Source organism: Trachypithecus francoisi, unplaced genomic scaffold, assembly GCF_009764315.1.
Source record: "Trachypithecus francoisi isolate TF-2019V2 unplaced genomic scaffold, Tfra_2.0 Lachesis_group2, whole genome shotgun sequence".
NCBI lineage: Eukaryota > Metazoa > Chordata > Mammalia > Primates > Cercopithecidae > Trachypithecus > Trachypithecus francoisi.
Genome location: NW_022681465.1, coordinates 168550811 through 168571855, shown reverse-complemented (window position 1 = coordinate 168571855; position 21045 = coordinate 168550811). Strand labels below are relative to the sequence as shown.

Sequence of the window (21045 nt, the reverse complement as noted above, 5' to 3'; positions counted from 1 at the left end):
AATTGAAGGGAGCTTTTGATTAAGGGTATCGTCCAACCTAGATCAAAGTGGAAATGACTCTTGACACTTGGATTCTTTTTAAGAAAGAGGAGTTTGATTAGTCACTCATAAACTTGACTGACCACATAGAAGGGCATAAATTACTTGGTGAAACAGGTTCCTGTTTAGAATCATAGGGGTTCCAAGAGCAATCCCACCACTTAGAGGTTTGTGTTAGCAGCTACATTCTAGACTTATTTCCCTCAGGTTTTCAGATTTAGCAAATACAAGTGTTTGGGGTGTCCAATGAAATGTGAACTTCACATCAACAACAAATAATTTTTAATACAATTAAGTCCTAAAGATTGAATGAAGTTTCTTCTCCTAAAAAAATTTCATTTTTTACTGAAATTCACATTTAACTTGGCATCCAATATCTTACCTGGCAAATTTAAATCTTACTCCATCCTCCAAGGAGTTTTTGGCAGAGCTGAGTAAAAAGAAAAGGACTCTCTTGAAACCACTATCTTAGAAACATTTTAAACCTAAGCCTCACTCAGACTCTTAATCCCTTTGCAAGTAATAATAGCAAAATATACTCCTCTGCTTTACTATGGTAAAGTTAGGAAAATAAAAGTATAAGAAAGACAAGACACAGCCAATGACCAGAGTTAGGTAAGAATATCTTCCTAATTTTCCGTTAAATTTGTCCTCCACATTTATCAAAATCTGTAAAAACTTGAGCTTCTGGTTGTCTCGGAGTTTATAACCCTTTATGATTTCATTTTCTCTTTTTTCCTTCCCTGCCTAGATTTATCTTTTGAACCTTATTCTCCCAACACGTTCAAATTGCTCATTCTTATGGTCTATATAATCATGAACCCTACTCCAGGGGAGTGAAAGAGTTATACTGTTAGAATGACCTGGGAACTTTTTCTAACTAGACATGCCTGCCTTCCCTTCCTGCCTCCCCTACAGGAAACCTCCTATCCTAGCGCCAATAGGTATGAGAAAACCAGGATGTTCGTCTTAAGTCTTCACAGGGATAAAAGACAATTGTTTATGCCTGGTTTGCCTTTTAGGAAGCGGTTTCCAGGAAGAAGGCACAAACAGTCCTATCAGCAAATAGGTAGTTCTTTGGCTGTTCCCACTTAGCTCTGATTGCTTTTATTAGAAAGAGGTTAGTTTTGCCTTCTGTTCTCCCGGTGGCCATAACTGTTGGCATTTAGAGCTCCACAAATCATGGGATGCTTCCAGTCACCTTAGGGCTGAGTGCATCCCATCAGTGTTGGCTTGTTGGACACCCGTGCAGGTGGTCACCCCCGAGCAAGCAGATATATGAAACAAATTTAAAGAACCTACAGTGCCTGTCAGCTTGTTTAAATTCATAGCCACAAAATAAAAATTGTAGCCTCACCATCATCACTACCCCATCTTAGAACAAACCCAATATAATCATGCGTTTAGCTTTGGGCACATATTTAAAATAAAATAAAATGCATTGCAAATTGCTGCTTGCTTACAAGAGTCAGGATTTCTTTTTTATCCTTTTAATAGTGAATATTTTCTGTAAATATTGAAAAGCTGAAGTCTTCTGAAAAATAAGTTAACCTTTAAAACCATGTATTATATTGGATACTTTGTTTTATTTACTTGTGTTGATGCTATGTAACTGTTTCTGTCTTCCTGACACGTGAAAACTCACTCTTCACTGAGCTAAAAGCAGTTTGAAGCTCAAAAGAATATCATTTGGCTGTGCTTGTCAGACAAGCAAGTGATTATGTAAAAACGCTTAGTTTGAATTCACAGTTTTCTCCTGGGAGGAGCAAAAGAAATGATTGAAATCTCTCTTTGTCGTGTTGCAAATAGTGGAGTTGGTCATTTGGATGCAGATAAACTTATCTAGGATTCTTGAGTAGTTTGCAAAGGCCCCACATGGAGCAGCAGTGCCCACAGATTGGGAAGGGCTAGTCTTTCTAAACATTGTGGGTTAGCAGAGCAGTTCAGTGAGTGACCCCAGCATATCGGACTTCCTCTCCCTAGAAAGTGGGCTTGTGCTTGTGGTGAGGTTATCAGCATGCCGACAAAGGCCCTTTACTGTGGCACGGTTGGGGTCATGTCCTTGAGTCACTAAATTCTAGCTCTGGGTTTTCACTGAAAAGGAAAACACCCTCACTGAATCTTCTTGATTGAATTCCTGTTTTAGCTGTTGTTCCCACTACTGGGGCTCAGGGCACACTACCCCAAATTATGGCATCTTGGCATTGGAGAAAATGGCAGTAGCAGGAAGGTCATTCTCACCTTCCCTTTGGCCTTCTCCCCTGAAGCAGGTAACAAGACCCTCATTCACGAGGTGCCGTTCTTATACCCAGAGGAAAGGAACATCCTTATCTCTGAAGACACGGGGACACAGAGAAGAATCTGAACAAACAGACCTTGCTCAGTCCCACCTATGTTATTACCATTAGATCCCACTTTCTTTGTTCAATCGTAATTCTCCACAACTGTCCACTCCTCATCAAATGGAAGCATAAAAATATAAAAGTTATCTCTTTCTTTGGGCCTTCAATCCCTTATAAGACTTCTGTGTCACATAAAACTTACATTAAATACATTCATATGCTTTTCTCTTGTTAATCTGCCTTTCGTTATAAGGTACCTTAACCACGAACCTAGAAAAGAAACCCGCCCCCACTTCACAAACCACAGAGCCCATGACTGCCAGGCTTGCGTGCCAAGATAATTGTCTGTCTGTTTGTAGCTGCTTGTAGTAGCCCAGGTGGTAATACTGCTCAGACCTGGAGGTCAGAACTTCCCCTCCAGGTGTGTTACAGAATCCTTGCCATAAACAGCAGCTCAGTACAAGAAGGATGTGTCCTTGCATGTGGATCTGGCTGAGGGGCCTTCAGGCACTTCTCACACTGTACATGAAGTTGAGCAGTGAACTTGCTAGAAGAGATGTCTGGGGAGTTCTGTGAAATATGGGCTCTGAGGTTCCCAGAGCAGTTTTGCAAATCTGTAGGAATGAAAGTGCTCCTCTAGCTTAGTGGTCCTTGTGCCAAACATGGTACAAATGAGCACTCTTTTCTGGCCAGTGAGTATTTGTCATTGGTGCTGGGGTCATGATGATGGTAGAGAGACCATGGGCCGCTGAGACTACAAATACAGGTTAAGCCAGAAAGCTGCACGTGTGTGTGTGTGTGTGTGTGTGTGTGTATTTCAAAAATGGGTCTAAGGATAGATCTTTGAAAACTGATCTTGATCTTTGAAAAAAATTCTAATATGGGAAAACATTTGAGTCTAATTTGCTTTAGCTGTTTGAGGCTAGCAAGTGCAGTATTAGATTCCCTGTTAAAATTTAATACATTTGATGGAAAATTACAAAAGGAAAATTTCACTTAAATGTTTAATAACTAGGGTAGTAGCTCAAAAAACTCAAGTTCAGTGATTCTGAGGGATGAGTGTTAAGTAAGACTACAAAATTATTTGTCTCCTGGGAAAGATTCCTATCTCTTTATTTCATATATATTTGTGTATAGCACAATATATGGTAAACATAGAGAAGAAATATGTGTTGCTGGTGCAAAATAATACTTGTAGGAAGATAATTTAATGAGATTCAAGTGTGTCAGTTTGCCATCAGAAGCCAAGAAAGAGGAAAACTATGTTACTTACGGTTTTGTACAGCATTTTAAACATGTATTGTGTAATCTTCTGTCATTTAGTGAAGTTCTATAATACAGAATCATCAATTTGTATCCTAGAATCTATAGATGAGTATATAAACACGCACAGCAATTTTTATATTGGGATCAAGTTATAAAGCCAACAAGTGAAACTGAAATCATGAATTAATAAATGTACCCTGAAAAACTTTTAAGTTACTCATAAAAACAGTATGTACAATTTTGTTTCTGTGTCATCACTTGTGGATGCTAAAGTTGAAGTGTGTCTAGAATGAGCTGGACTGAAGAAAGAACAAAGAAAGTGCTTCATGCTGATGTTTCGGTGTTTAATCCATTCCTCTTGACATAGAGGGCAGCCATTAAAAACAGGTCTCAAGTCCCCAGTGGAATGATGGGTGGGTGATTTCAAGGGGTTTCTGCTTTTTAGCAGAGTTTATTCCATTGTGTTTTAATGTCAGGCCTCTGTACTTTTTTTTTTTTTTGAGGTAGAGTCTCACTCTGTCACCCAGACTGGAGTGCAGTGGCCCAATCTCGGCTCACTGCAACCTCCACCTCCCAGGTTCAAGCAATACTCCTGCCTTAGCCCCCAGAGTACCTGGGACTACAAGCATGTGCCACCATGTCAGGCTAATTTTCATATTTTTAGTAGAGATAGGGTTTCACCATGTTGGCCAGGTTGGTCTCGAACTTTTTTTTTTTTTTTTAACGGGGTCTCGCTTTGTCGCCCAGGCTGGAGTGCAGTGGTGCAATCTTGGCTCACTGCAAGCTCCGCCTCCCGGGTTCACACCATTCTCCTGCCTCAGCCTCCCGAGTAGCTGGGACTACAGGCACCCACCACCACGCCGGGCTAATTTTTTGTATTTTTAGTAGAGATGGGGTTTCACCGTGTTAGCCAGGATGATCCCAATCTCCTGACCTTGTGATCCACCCGCCTTGGCCTCCCAAAGTGCTGGGATTACAGGCATGAGCCACCGTGCCAGGCTAGGCCTCTGTACTCTTAATAAATATTATTAGCTTTTCTTTTGCTATGACTAGAATTAGAAGAGATCCTGGTATATCAACTCACAGGCATTGGGTTCCAAAGTCTGTGTAAAATGTAAAGAAGTATATGATGCAATTCCATTTTATTTTGAGACACTTTCAGTTGAATTGGTTTCACTTTGGAAGTAATGTTCTTTGTTATGTCTACCTGCATGCTATAACTTGAATGCATTCCTCGAAAGTCATGTGTTGGAAACTTAATCCCCAATGCAATAGAGATGGGGCAATTATTAGGTGGGGCCTAATGAGAGGTGATTAGGCCATATGGGTGGAGTAAACGGATTAATGACATTATCATGGGGAATGGGTTCATTATCTTGGGAGTGAGTTTGTTATAAAATGAGGAATTTGGTCCCCTTTTACTCTCTCTTGCTCTCTCCTTGCCCTTCTGCTGGGTGATGACTTCTGCCATTGGATGATGGAGCAAGAAGGCCCTCACCACATGCCAGCCCCTTGATCTTAGGCTTCCCAGCATCCAGAACTGTGAGCCAATAAATTTCTGTTTATTATAAATTACCCAGTCTCAGATTCTATTAAAGCAGCACAAAACAGACCAAGACACTGCACATACTTCTTTTTCTCTTTTTCTTTTGGTAAAGGGAAAGAAGATGGATTTCATCTCCTTAAGTCAGTAAGTTACTTGCTTGTTTTACCATATTTACCATAGAACTAATTTTTATAGATAGTTGAACCATATCAGTCTCTCTTACAATTCATTTTGCATGTGCAGCATGTGTTGGTGTATGTATGTTTCCATGTGTGTGTGTTGGGGTGAGTGCCTGAGTGTATAAATACATCTCGTACAAATCTATACTGTAGCTTGGATTAGGAGATACAGATGTGTCTGGAATTTCTTATATACTATGGGAGTAAGATCCAGCAGAAGCCTCTTGATAGGAAGACAGAGGAATCTTGTGTGAAAATTCCTCCTCAGGGAGGAAGGAACCTGGCTTAGGGAACTCAGCCTGGTAAGAAAGGCTTGGAGTGGTGGAGAGGACAAATCTGAGGACAACATGATGTTTTCTACTCAGGTCTTTCTCCTAGCCCAACCCTTAATGGGTTCTTTCCTGGCTCCTTTGGAAAGCACAGTGAGCTATTCTACCAGAAACTCTGTAAAACAATGTGGCTCAAGTGGCACTGCCCTGGTAACCCTCTAACAGAGGACTCCACAAAAGACAGATGAGACAGAAGCTGGGACCATGCCAAGCCCGATGCCTGATGGAACAGCCATGGTGTAAGCAGATCAGAAATATTTACAAGCACATGTGAGCCCCTGTCTGGGGACTCCTAGTAATTGCTGAGTTCACAAAGCAGAGAAATTTGAGTTACTACTGCTAATGGGACCACATCTGTACACATAGGCTGGTGAGGCCAAGAGGAATTCTGTTTTCACCTCTATTATTACACAGTGCATAGAATGGTAATTATTTGTTTACACATCTGCTCCGCTGCTATGAAATAAGACTCTACAGGCCAGGAACTATATTTTACTCATCTTTGTTTTTCCAGAATATAGCCTTTGCCCCTGGCATATAGTAGGTGCTCATTAAGTGTTTCTTTTTTTTTTTTTTTTTTAAGATGAAAGAGTGATTTTTGTGTTGGTATGTGTTGATGATGATAGAAATAACTATTGAAAATAAAAAACTATTTGCTGAGGTTTTGACTCTGTTTTTCATCATTGCAGCATGTTCCTTCACAGGCTGTTTCTGTGAATATGAATAAGGTCTCTGATAGAACTCCTGCCTGAGAGAAAAATGCTGAATTAGAATTTGGAGAGGGAACCTCTAAATATCCCATTAGATTAGAGCAGTCATGTTTTTATACAGAAGCTGGATAAAGGAGAAAAGGGAGTATTTCAGCTAGAGGCTTGGAAAGGCTGACAATGAGTATAGCACAATACAAGCCTCAGTTTATTGTGTCTGGATGAATGCATTGGCATTTCTAGACAGTAACCTATACATCTGCTTTCCCGGGAGGAGGGGATGAGCAAGGGAGCCAGAAAAGGAGGTGTTCAGGTTGTAAAAATAGAACTAGTGTGAGAGACTGAAGAAAGCCATGCTAGCAATGACTGGGCTCAGTCACTTATGCAGCTCTGCCACATTCCTCAGAACAAACAGCTATTAAAATCTGAGCACACAAAGCCTGTAGCAGGCTTAGTAATGACAAGCACTGTCAGCACACTATAATTAACATGGGGTGGTATAATTTATAAGGAATGCACTATACAGTTTAATGCCAACACAGGGGGAATATCTGTTGTTAGCTTGCAGAATCAAAAGTAGCCTTTCCCTTGATGCCAGCATCTTTCTTTACAAATGCCCTTTATTATTATTTTTAACTCATAAAAGCCTTTGTCACACAGAGTTAGTTTTGTGCAAGGCAGGAGCGAGGCTTGTAGGTGACCCGTGACCGCCCCTCCCCCTCCCATATTAATCAAGAAGGAAAGTCTCAGCAGACTCTCTTTACTGTACATAATTAAGCAGTTCTGAATGCTCAGTGAAACTCAAATGGGATGGCACAGAGCCTGGTAATATGACAGTTAATGGGATGAGACTAGCACTTATTCTGCCTCTATAATAAGCAAAGGCTTTTTGCTTTCCAACTGAGGACAGGAAGAGAAGGAAACAGTCACAAAAGATAACAACAGTGACAACATTGTGTGTTGGGCACCTCTCTCTACCTCTTATGATTGTTTCCAAAAAGAAAAACACACCCTAACTGGAGGAGATTACCTCTTAATTACCCTTGTTCAGTGGCTGTAAGAAGCAGAGGCTTTTACTTCGGCATAGCCATGGATTGGTTGGAGAAGCATTTCCAGCAAATAGCTCTAATGGGAAGATTTATGTCTCTTTACTCTTCTTTCACCTCCTGCAAACTTTTAAGGTGGCTGAGATACTGCCTTCATCCTCCTTCCCCAGTTAGGAGGAGATTTAATGAAATGATGCGTTATTTTGCTTTTAGAAGATGGTCAACATAAGTATTTGTCATCAAGGACCATTTGCTGCATCTGTGGCTTTCTTCCACCGATCTGCAAACACGAAAATAGCATCTCTTTCCTTCTCTTAAGAAAGAAACTGGGTAAAATTACTTTTGAGGCAAGGAAATGCAGTGATAGAAATTAACAATTATTTTTAGCCACATAACATTGGTATCACAAATTTAAAATGCTTGTTGGCTTTGTCCATTGAACAACTTGGAAAAAAAATCCTCTGTGCTATATAAGCCGTGAGAATAACTAGCGTAATGCAGTCATTAAATAATCCTGCAGAGGAGAAAACATATCAAACATTCATCTGGGAGGCAACTGAGCAGCACCATGAATCTGTACTCTTTGTGCTATGAGACATCCGTGGGAAGCAGAAACCTAAAGGAAAAAAAAAAAAAAAACGGCCCTATAATTCAAGAACAAGTCCCAGTGACTACTCAGAATCCCTTAGCATGTAATTGTCTTTAGAGAGATACTGAAAAGCGAACTCTTATTATTATGGTTTCCAGGGAGGAAGGGGAGGCGGTGGCCTGGTAGACTTGGCTTTACAGAAAGCTGAGATTTGGAATTTGGGATTCTATTTTAGGCTCTGCTTCTGACCTGTGCTTCCTTAGAAAGGGCTTTGATTTCCTCACGAATAAACCAGAAAAAGCTCTTTCTGTGCTGCGAGGCTTTCAAATGCAAGGGAGTCATCAGAGGCCTGATCAGCATCCAACATTCTATTTCATTGGGGGATTGTGTTCTAAGATTAGAGATAGCATTTGGCTCCTGAGAGTGTTTTCCCTGGGCTTAGTTGGGAATGCAGGTGTTTTGCTTGAGAAATTAGGGCTGGAAACAGTGAGAAACCCTCCGTTTTTGAAAGGTAACAATTTGGAGAACTGAAAACCTTCACTTCCTTTCCATAAGGATGAACAGAAGTCCTTTCATTCACATCCATCATATTTTATTTCAGATTCAGAAACCTTTTAATTTCAGCAGAAATCTCAGCATATGTTATCTTGCTCCAAAACAGCAAACGATGGCTTAAAATATATTCATGCATTTGAAGTGCTCACTCTCAAAACAATATCTATATATGTATAGTTCTATTCATATGGCACATATTTCAGCAATTTTGTAGAGGTTTTTTTTTTCCTCTTTCTTCTTCCTCTTGCTTTAAACCATGTAAGCACGAAGCAAATATAAAGAGATTTCAAGAGCATTTTGTAATTCTTGAAAGGTTAATTGCACTATTTATAGACCAAACTGTAAAGCAAAAACCCTCAGCATGACCCTTCAGGGTCACCGTAGTAATAGCAACCTCAATGGAGCCCTGACCAGTCGTGAATTACTGTCTGTGGTACTGAGAATGCTGACAGTTCAATCACAGCACTGTTTCAATAGAGAACTCCATATATTTAAAGCGCTGATACTGTTTTCCCTCTAAATGACAGCCCTGACAGATGGGCCAAAAGCACCGCAGACGTTTGAACAAGGAAATAGAGAGGGAGCCTGCTGGAAGCTGGGCCTCATGCAGCCAGGCGAGAATGATGAATAGAGTGTGATTGTGTCTGACAGGTAGTAATATAACTATTCATTCACCACAGAACACCTGGAGCACACTATATTAAATGGTACAAGATGGAGAGATTCTGTGACAAGAATAGGAAGTGTGAATTCCGGGCTGAGTTTAGGTACAGCCATATAAAAGGTCAGGGGTCAAGCAATATAAACTGCCTCTGAGAAGGCCGTAATTAAATTATTTGCTTACTAAAGTGTTTCTAATGTTTTGCTAACATGTTGCCAGGATCATTACTTCAGCATGTCTGAACATTTCAAATAGAAGCAGTGTCCTCCTCTCTCTCTTTTATTTTCTCTCTCTTCCTGATAACTCTGGTTATTATTATTATTTTTTTATCATCTGAAGTCTCTTTCTCTACTTCTGGCTCTGTTGCTACTGCTTCAAATAATAGTCCTGGAAAAATCAAGAGAGAGGTTGACTGGCCAGAGAGCTGTCATCCTAGCAAAAGCACCTCCTGCCACCCCAGTGTCACTCTGCTTGGATGAGGGTGGCATGGAAGTCAGTCATTGTCGGGTCATATGACTGGTGGCATTCTTTCATGTGTGAAGCAGCAAAGAAAGCTGAAAGAACTGCAGGCCTCATGGAGGGACAAGGGTGTGTCTGCAAACGTTTGCCTTTTGCCTCTGAAGTCAGGAAAAACACTGAGATGCTGCTGACCGGCTAAATAATTATTTTCAAAGCAAAGGGTGAGGTTAGCGCCAGGGATTTCAACAGAGTTGGACTATTTTTCAGACCATGTGACTGACCTCTTCTACAACCTTTCACTGCACACATGCTAAATATTGCTACACCTGCTTCAGTATTAATTTTTAATTACCGTGTCTCATTGTCACATTCTGAAAGCTTTATTCCCAGGAAGTATCATGACATAAGACTTGATTGAGCAGACTCTTTCCAATTTGGCATTTTAACTTATGTGTGCATGTATTATATATCACTTATATATACAGAAAAGACATAAAATGTCAGTTAAGATAGCACTCCATTTCACAATGTGCATACACATGTATATATATGTAGGCGTGGATGAGAGCACATACATTTATATTCTGCATTTTGAGTCTCCCTAATAAACAAGAAGCCGGTAGTGAACCCTAGTTTCTTTTTTTTTTCTAAGGTCCTTGTGAAAGGAAACACTTGGTGGTGGCTTTTACATGGGCAAATGTTCATCAACTGCCGCTTCAAATTAGTTTTGCTTGTCACTTTCTTTATTCACAGGATCCCATGACAGCTAAGGAAGGTTACAGTGCTGCCATTGCTGTGCGATTTGGAGGGTCCCTTTGGGAGCTGAGAGGCTGGTCACTTTTGTCTTTTCACATTCCATTTTCTCTTTTTGTCTTTGAGGCTGATCTGGCTGGTATGAAGATGGTTCTGACAACAGGCTCACTGCCTACGTAAAAGTCCCATGTACCCAACTGCACAATTTCAGATTTGCCTTGCTTATGGAAAACACATTGTAAATAGGTGTAGTTCTCTTTTCCCAGCTTACTGCAGTGTGAGACCATGGGTTAACACTCACAAAAAGATTTTGCATGTGACCTCTCTGATTAGCTCTGGAAAACAAAATCCAATTAAAGCAGCATCACCTCCCCCATATAAACCCTATCAATCTTGCTCCTTCCCTCCTTAGCACTCCTTCACACCTTTCTTTTCCTGCTGGTATTGCTCAGCTATTTTAAATATTGTTGGTTATTGATTGAATTATAGATATTTCTATATCTTTATCTATATCTTCAAATCTTCATATATTTTATCTGGCTCATCCTATGAAAGAATATTTAATAGCTATTAGTTCTATTCTGGCCTCAGAAGAATGTGTTCTTGAGAATTGGGCAAACATGCAAAATCCTATGAGACATACCAAATAAGAGTTCATAATAAAACCTCTCTGTTTTTTCCAGTCTTAGTGAGATTTCTCCTCCATATTAGTCTTCTTTGTGGATATTGAGTGCAGATACTTTTTGTAGACATACAACCAAATGTTTCTCATTGCCTCTCCACTTTCTTTTTAAAATGAACTCACTTTACTTGTTGAATTGAGCACAGTCATTGTGTGGCCTTGTATCTAATGCATATCCTTTTTCCTTCCAGTTGAGAGCCTGCACAATACTTAGTGCTGCCAATAAGGGGAAAGTGACTGTTTTGCAAAATAAGCAAATTGGATTATCCAGTGTGTAAATAGGCACTCGGTCTTTTTTTTCCCATGTAAATCAGCAAAAGCAATTTGTTTTTGCAGAAAAAAACCTGCACCGCTGCTCATGGCTCTCCCATCTTGGCTGGCATTGGGAGTTCATTATAGGTGAGGAAAAGGAATTTGTTAGCACCCATACAGCTGGAGACAGTAATTAACTAATTTGCTTCCATTTTTCTTCAGTTTAAACATAGGTATTATGAAAAATATTCTGTTGAGTAACTTGAAATCTTTAATTCATATTAAAATAATAACATGAGCTAGGTTTTTAGATTCTTAAAGATCCATTAAACTATAAGCAAATTTGCCCAATAATTTATAATTGGTGTGTAGTTAGAATCAGATTTGTGCATCACAAGGATGAATTAAACCTTGGTTTCTTTCAGGAAACAATGAGTCAGGGTTGCCATGGTGCAAATTGGGCATCAGTTGAAATGAAAAGCTGTATCACTTCATTTGTGCATTGAAGAAAATTGCTAATTTTTAAGAACTGTTTTCATCTTATGAGAGTAAATCAGAAATGTGGTTAAAATTAATATTAGCAATTTAATAGTCTTGGGCACCCATACTGATTAGGGCTCCTTTAATGATTGCTGAGAAAGTGGAATTATAAAATAGTAGAGTTAAAAGGAATCTTAGCAGTCATTTTGACCTGTGAAGCAGCCAGACTCAGAATTATGGTTTACAATGCTGTGTAGTGCTTGGACAAAAGAATTCAGATTTGCTTCATTTTAGTTTAGGGCCTACTCCACTCACTGTAGTGAGAAAGAGATGAGGCATAAAATAGCCACCTGTTGAAAGAAATGATATACAGAACTGCTGGTTATCATATGATATAAGTTTATAAGGTTTAGCATTTAGTTTAAAATGTATAATGAGCATACATAGGTATGATTCATGCTTATTTTCACCTGTTGTCTCTTTTTTTTTTTTTGAGACGGAGTCTGGCTCTGTCTCCCAGGCTGGAGTGCAGTGGCCGGATCTCAGCTCACTGCAAGCTCCGCCTCCCGGGTTTACGCTATTCTCCTGCCTCAGCCTCCGGAGTATCTGGGACTACAGGCGCCCGCCACCTCGCCCGGCTAGCTTTTTGTATTTTTAGTAGAGACGGGGTTTCACAGTGTTAGCCAGGATGGTCTCGATTTCCTGACCTCGTGATCCGCCCGTCTCGGCCTCCCAAAGTGCTGGGATTACAGGCTTGAGCCACCGCGCCTGGCCGCCTGTTGTCTCTTTTAACAGTATCAAAGGTAGACATTGTTTTCTTTCTATTCTTGCCTTCCATTAGCCTAGTTGAAAGTCCTGAGCAACTAAACACTGGAAAATGAAAATTTTAAAAATGTTAAGTTCTGTTAGGAGGAGGGTTGTAGTCTCTAAGCAGGTGGTCTTGAAGAAGGAGAAGGAAGAGGAGGAGGAGGAGGAGGAGAAAAAGGAGGAGGGGGGAATAAAGAGAGTGAGTATTGGGGGCTGATATGCAGAAGATTAATCTTTGTATTCTTGTGTATCATACAAGGCTACCTTGGTTAGGTTTTCTGATCTCCATTGCAGAGATTAATATAGATACAACCCATGGCATCTGTGAAGTGATATTTGTAGATCTCCTTGAACTAGCAAGGGCAGCAATATTCTAGATGTGAATGTGATTATGAAGGTTTCTTGGCCACCTTTATCATTGCTGATCCTCACGTTTGATGTCTCAAGCAGTATTTGTAATCACAGATTATGACTGGTGCACACATTTCTGAGAAAGTGGTATTTGTGGATCTCCCTGAACCAGCAAGGGCAGCAAGTTCTCTGACACAAACCACAGTGTCCCCATGCAGAATAAAGTAAGGACTATTAAAATAAACAAACAAAAAACCAAACTGAGCAGACAGCCAATAAAAAGGCAAAAATCACATCTTCCCATAGTTTTAATTTATGGGGGCAAATTATAGGGAATAAACTAAAAACAAAAGACATTTAATGAAGGATTTTGCATAATATTGTGTTTGAAAGTGCAAATGGCATGCTTGTAAGGGAGGACAGAGGGGGAAAAATAGTAAAAGAGCATTGTGCTAAAGCCTGCAGGTAAATATTAAGCTTTAAGATGAAAAGCTACATTTTGGAAAAGTGTTATTGATCGGAATTTTCTCTGCAAGTATCATTTTAGGACACATCTATAGGATTTATTCCATACAATAGAGGCTTGCAGTCACCATGTCAGGATCCGCCTTGCTTGGGCATCAGACTTCAATTAGATAATGACCATGCCAGGGAGTGAATAGCCAGAGAGTCATTCATCTTCCTCTGTACATGACACAGTGTAACGGGTGTTTCTGATGATCCGTGCACATTGAATTAGGTCATTGCTGAGTTTGTCGGCCTTTGAGAGAGTCTGTGCATTTACATGTGATGATTTCACCCCCCTTTCCTTCCCTCTCCTTCCTCTCAAATAGCATCTATTGTTCCGGAGCCCATATTGTACTGGGATCTGAATTTATGTTCGTGGATTATAAGCAAGGGACACTACCACAGACCATAATCAGCTCATTAGTATTCTGCTCATGTGAGCCAGTGTGAGTACAATTTTCAATGGCCTAATGTGACAGGTAATCATAAATTAGTATTTGCTTTAAAACAACAGCAGAGTACACAGCCTGCATGCTTAAGGAGAATGACTCAGTAAGTAGTACAGCTCTGTAATGAAGTGGGAGCTCATTAAACAGATGCTATCTACTTCACTGAGCTGCAGCAGCAGCAAACAAACCAAATGGAAATGTTTCAACAGAACACTGCAGTCAACCAGGACAAGTTCAGGTTCATTAGCTGTGGCACAATCTACAGGAATTAGTCACAGTAATAATTAAATAGTTGCTTGCTAATTTATCATTTTACATTTGTTACTACATTTGCATAATGTGTCCCCCCATCTTTGGTTATATTAAAACGCCCTTATCTGTGTGTGAAAAATGAAAACCATGTTTTTTGTTTCTTTTTTTTTATTAAAAAAGACTTATCAGAAGTGGCCTGTATTTGGCAGTTCATTGGTGATAACCTTGTTGTTTACTTCAAATATTTAAGCTGTGTCTCTATTATAATATTGGCGTTGTGTCGTTTTTAACAAGCAGCACTTAGGAGGCCATCCTGGGAGGAGATAAAGACCCAGACTTGTCCTTAAGCGCCTAAGTGGCGAGCAGGGTAAAATAGGAACTTAGCAGCCGATACTGCTGAATTAACCTGCTGTTGGAAAGAGCTTGGCATGCAACTCTGTAATTTCACTGTCCAAAAATAACAAAGCCATGGAGTGAGACTTAATGCAGAGCAGAGGTCAGGAATAGTTTTTCTGTAGATTCCGGGGGTTGTGTTGGGGTGATCTGCTCTTCTTCAGAAACAAAGTCATGTGGTCTCCTTTTTGTGAAGCAGTTGCTTAAAGCCGATAAAATACCAAATTTCACCTTGGCTAGAGAAGAATTTAGAGGGAACTGCTAAACACCATGGTGATTAGCATTAAAATGTCTGTGAAGCCACAGGATTCAAGAGGTGGGGAGTGAGAAGGTTGTTGGGGGTAGACGTGAGGCTGGGAGAGCCAAATTAAAAGCAGAAGGAGAGAGACTGCTCCTTCTATCGTGGCCATGTTTGGGTTGGTTGGTGAGGTGGTGATAAATTATTCAGCGGAAACAACACAGAACAAGGACACATTTTTCAGAATTTTAATTAATTATCACTTATTGATATGAATCCCCTTTATGATGTAAAATAAACCACTGAATGCTTTTTTTGTGTTCTCATTATTTTCTTTCTCAGGGAACTTCCGTTTTAGCAGCAGCCTAGGAAGTGTGTCTGGGGAAGTAAGGGTTATCTTGAAAAGCTTTGGCTCTATGGGCTCTGAGAGATAGAAACCTAGAGGGAGGCAAACACCGAAGACAAATTTTTCTTATTTGCTTACGTTTGGCCAAAGTTGGAGTTCAGCCAGGGATAGTACTCCTTTCTCCCCTCTTGATCTTGGTTGTGTGCCTTTGTAAACCTAGCGTTTCTAGCAGTGCAAACCAATGAGGTATTCTAATGTTCTTAAATCTTTATTGAGTGTATGTGGGTGAAACCTACCTCCTTATAGTGCGCTGTGCGAGAAGGTGAAGACATTCAGAAAACATTAGTGGCCAATTAAAAATGAAGATGCATAAACCGAGGAGAGACGTGAAGCACATTATGTTTATGACAGAACAAACAGGCAATGCAAGCTGCCATTTAGTATGTCGGCAAGGGCCATTAGAGCTTTCTCAGGAAATCAAAACATATGCCTTGTTTTTTTTTTATTTATTTATTTATTTATTTATTATACTTTAAGTTCTAGGGTACATGTGCATGACGTTTATATCATGTATAACTCCCCAATGCAATCCCTCCCCCCTCCCCCCTCCCCATGATAGGCCCCAGTGTGTGATGTTCCCCTATGCCTTGTTATAAAGAGTTTTAGAATATGCATATTGCCTCTGTTTTGTCACTAAATTTAGGGTAGTAGAATATTAATTTTTAAAAATGTTAAATAATTCACTGCAGCGGTCATTCACATTTTATCTGTTTCAACAGCATCTTTTTCTTTCAGTAATTGTTTCTCCCTTATCCAGGGATACTAGAAACCACGTGGCCCCCATCCCATGCCCCAGGAATGGGCATGGTACCTGGCCTGGCTATCATAGTACACCATTCCCCTGGCCACAGTGATTGAGTCAGGTATGGATATGTGACCCACGAGGCCCGTTAGAACCTTTCCTGAGAGGATCACTGGAGCTTTTGAAAGAGCGCTCCATATCATTGAGGACTGCTAGCTCTAGTGCTCTGAGCTGCCATGGGCTATCTTTGACCCCAGGTCGAAAGAGCTTGTCTAAAAACAAATTCCATGCAGAGAAAAACTGAAAAGAGAGACAGAGAAATAAGAGTGAGCCAATATTTTCCCTCCTTGCTTAAGCCATTTTGTGACTATTTTCTAGTACTTTTAACTTGAAGACATACCTTTATTTTATGGTGGAAACCGAGGCCCAGTGGTGAAATGCATAGTCTGTTCACTTGTAGCCCACTTTCCTTTTCTCTTGTACATAAATGAACATATTTTAGATTAGTTCTGTGATCTGATGAGTCCTTATAAGTAGTGATTGCTTATAATATTAAATAATATTATTTGATATTATAGTAACAATAAAAAATATCTGTAAGACTAAACAAGATGTAGTGATTGAAGAAACATATTCTTGGGTTCATTGTGAGAAAACCAAATCTTCGCTGTTCTTAGTTTTAACCCATCTTTAACCACCTCCAAACTGGCTTCTGTCCCTTTCTTACCATCTTTATCTACTTAATCTCTCAATCTGTTGAACTTGGGTCAAAATTATCTTTCTCATGCCAACTTTCCCAACTCCACAGACTTGGGGAAACCAATCCGTATCATCTTAGGGTTCATCATTTTCTTCTGAGCTCTTCTCACACTTGTTGCTTTGCATTTTTTCCCATGTTTATCTGATTAATGTTAGATAAACATTATCTCTACCACTATGTGTATGTATTGTGTATGTGTGTGTATATCTATCTATATCTATATCTATATCTATCAATCTATTATTATTGACTGAGTATCCTATTCATATAGCATTTCTAGGTTAAATTCAGGAAACTACAAATGATGTTTCCTTAATTTTACATCTTTTTTTTTTTTTTTTTTGAGGCGGAGTCTCGCTCTGTCGCCCGGACTGGAGTGCAGTGGCCGGATCTCAGCTCACTGCAAGCTCCGCCTCCCGGGTTTACGCCATTCTCCTGCCTCAGCCTCCCGAGTAGCTGGGACTACAGGCGCCCGCCACCTCGCCCGGCTAGTTTTTGTATTTTTAGTAGAGACGGGGTTTCACTGTGTTAGCCAGGATGGTCTCGTGACCTCGTGATCCGCCCGTCTCGGCCTCCCAAAGTGCTGGGATTAGTGATTCACGTTTAGTTAATAACTATATTGTGATAATGTAATGTATAACTATATTGTGATAATGTAATGTAAAACTTATAAAATTTATAAGTTTTATAAATGCCCAAGTGTAGTTAATATGCAGCTAGAGAGCTCCCGACCGGGCATTGACAGTGATATTTCACTAATAATAGTTGCTGTGAGATGGATCAAGTGTATTTCAGAAGCAAGAAAGCTTGAAGAATGCTATTAACTCAGTCTTGGCCTGAGCATTCTAGGAAATAGATTTGGCATTGATCTGAGTGTTTTATCAGTAATTTCTTCAAAAGGCAAGTTCAAATAATTCACCTTTGCCTCCTAAGAAAATATGATTATTTGTTTTTTTTTTTTAGAGAAATATGTGACACTTTATTACCTATTTTAAAATTTTTTTGCGAGTACATAGTAGGTATATACTACATATCGTTACTTCAATTTGAGCTAAAGAATACCTTATTTTGACTCTTTGGTTCAAAGATCAAGGAAGGGGTTTGGAAGACCTTAAGTGTGTTTTCAACTTAGGCTTAGTTCCAGTAATGCTATAATTTTCAGTTTCCCATTCATAAAATTTGACTTAATATTACCTTTCCATAACTTCATGGTTGTTAGGAAAATAAATTGGCCTTTGACAATAATTTTAACTTCAAATTAAAGATAATCAATGACTACAGAATCTTTTATTCTTCTTGTGGCCATCTCTGCCACCAAAGGGGAACTAGGCCCCAGGAGAATACAAGTAATAGTTCTAACTAGATTCTAAAACTGGCACTGGGGGAATAAAATTCCTCGTCTACCTTACTTGGAAACATTGCTCCTGAGAACCACTCCAGTGACTTTCAGTAATGAATCAACATGTTAATTAAGTCCCTTATCTTTCCCCAGTCTCTTCAATCAGAAGTGGGGATAGGACCATATCAAGGGGAATTTCAGTGCAGGATTCGTTGTGATGGGAGTAGCAAGTTAGCATTTGAAAAATAGATAATTAAATTGAATGATAATTAATTGACTATGAAGCACAGATTGCTTTTACTGGATAGACTCAGACATTAGTTTAGCCTAAAGGTCACCCAGTCACTGCCAAGTTTATTTAGTGTGAATTTAGGGCTTATTTGAAAGCCTGAGATTGCACTAGAGCAAAAGTTACAATTAATATCTTGAATAGTTGTATATGACTATAAGGATGGAAATAATTTCATCTTTCTTAGTCTGGTTTTATGTTTTCATTGTGAATCATCCACAAAATGCTTTTTCCTGATAGAAATAGCATTTATTGGTTTCATAAATGGTATATAATGTGGTGATAACTACCACTTTTTGACAGATTTCAACTTTCTAAAATAGCTAACATTTAATCTATAGACTGTGAATTCAGTCACGTTGCCAAATATAAATCAGAATAAAGGCAGAGCATCTTTAACTGGTCAGTTAGCAGTACTGAACCAAGATCACCATTTAACCTTCCTTCATTGGGGGAAAAATGTTCTCATTGCAGAATTTGCATATCTGCTTTATAAACTTGTCTAGACCAGGAATTTTGGAAGAAGACAACTACACATGACATCATTAAACATATAGAGTGACTGTTCAAGTATTTTACAGACCTGAAGCTATTTCTTGGAAACCTGGTTCTACTTTTATGACAGAAATTCATGAAAGAAAGTGTCTGCACATACAGTGTATTGGTTCATGTCTTATAGTGTATTTCAAACATGAACAAAGCCATGTACAAGATAGGCCATTATTGACTACAGTTTCTTGTCCACAATTTATAATATTTTCCTGATGCTGCAACATAGCAATCACAAGTGATATTTACCTATGACTTGCCTAATACTGAGTATATGGTTTTATAAGTGCAAAATTTGCTTAGTAACAAAGTGATATACTTTTTTCTTGCATGTATTGAACTGGTTTAGTACCTTGAAATGTTTGCAGCGATGATTACTTGAAGGTGATGGATTTTATATTAATCAGATATGATGCCTAGGTAAGCAGTTTGCATTCCTTATTCTCTAAATGACATTCATTAGTATTATAGATTTGCTTCAATAGATAATTTTACTTTGAGACCATGTTAAAAAATACCTATGACAACCAATTCCTTTTGCTGCCCTACAGTGATTTATTAGAATAGAATGATAACCCATAACAACTCTGAAAACATCTCAGATAATTCTGTTTATTAAAGTCAGATGCTTGTCCTTTCCTAAAAGCTTATCTCACTTGTTCAAGGCTGGCATTTCACTCCATTAGAATTGGGTATATATGTTATGCACATTGGAGACTGAATTATTACACTAACCAGGAACATAGAACTTCTTTGCTTTGATATCATATTACTGTTCTCTCTGTTTACTTTTGGAGGGTGACTTATATGTGAATACATTCCAGGGTAAAATCAATGTCTTAATTTTTTTCAGTCTGTACTTTAGTATTGGCCAAGTGTTGTAATGTCAGTCCTTGTTCCTAAAAAAAAAGGCCACGAATTACCTGATGTCCTAAGAAAGCAGATGGAGCTTTTGGTCTTAGGATGTCATCTGAAAGACCCTATCCAATCAATTCTGTGCTACCCAATTTGCCTGCCTTCAAAGGGTGAAGGACAGAGTTGAAACATTTGAGATTGGAATCTCTGGTTCCAAGGAAACTTGAGTATTTTGACCCTGAGGTCTCTACTACTAAGCCAATCCTCTAGCTTCTGACAGTTCATATTTGTTGAATTCTATAACCTTGATCCTGGTCCTGTTTCCCTGTGAAATGTGTCATCATTTTTGTTTGCTCCTGAAATGCACAGCACATGTGGATACTGCTTCTCAGTAGCAGCCAAGCCACATAAATTCTGAAACTTATGTGACTGAAATGGCATCCACAAGGAGTTGAAAGTGTCTAATAGCTTTCATATGGGCAAGTCTATGTAAATTCACACTATCAGTCAATGGAGCAGCAGCAGTTCTTAGTGATTTCTGTATCTGTATTCCTGAAGACAACAGATGAGCTTTTCCAATACCCTAGTCTCTTAGTTCCATAACGTGCTCTCCTCTAATTATCTTGACCACCCACTATGGTAGGAATGTAGGCGTACCCGTCCCTCCAAAATTCATATGTAGAAACTTAGTCCGCAATGCAGCAGTTACTAGAAGGTGGGATTTAGGAAGTGATTAGGTGTTAGGGTTCTATGTTTGTGAATGGGTGAATGGGATTAATGCCCCATAAAAGAGGCTTCACACAACAGTTGCCCTTGTTGTTCTTCCGCCTTCCACCATATGAGGATGGCAGTGTTTATCCCTCCAGAGAACACAGAGGCAAGTTGCCATCTTGGAAGGAGAGAAACTGGGTCCTGACCTGAACCTACTGGCGCCTTGATCTTGGACTTCTAGCTTCCAGACTGTGAGAAATAAATTTCTGTTCTTTGTAAATTACCAAGTATGAGGTATTTTGTTACAGCAGCATAAACTAAGACATTACCATAATTCAATCCAATGAGGACACCTGAGAACTTGTCATTATTAATATTTAAAACGTTTCCAACTCAATTTGAAGTATGTTCCTCCCCAACTATGATCTACAATGTTTAATATCATTCCTTCTAGTATTACGACTCCGAATAATATTTCCAACCTCTCCAGGATCTATATTATTCACTGTTCC

At 39.3% G+C, this 21045-nt stretch overlaps 1 long non-coding RNA gene across 1 annotated transcript in view; it reads left to right on the top strand.

Moving 5' to 3' along the window:
• LOC117064619 overlaps nt 1–20776 on the top strand; it is a 31671-nt gene extending 10895 nt beyond the window's left edge. The window contains exons 2-3 of the long non-coding RNA XR_004429557.1: nt 19317–19387; nt 20689–20776. This is a non-coding gene — a long non-coding RNA (uncharacterized LOC117064619). The remainder of the gene's footprint in view (nt 1–19316; nt 19388–20688) is intronic.
• The last annotated feature ends 269 nt before the right edge of the window (nt 20777–21045 follow it).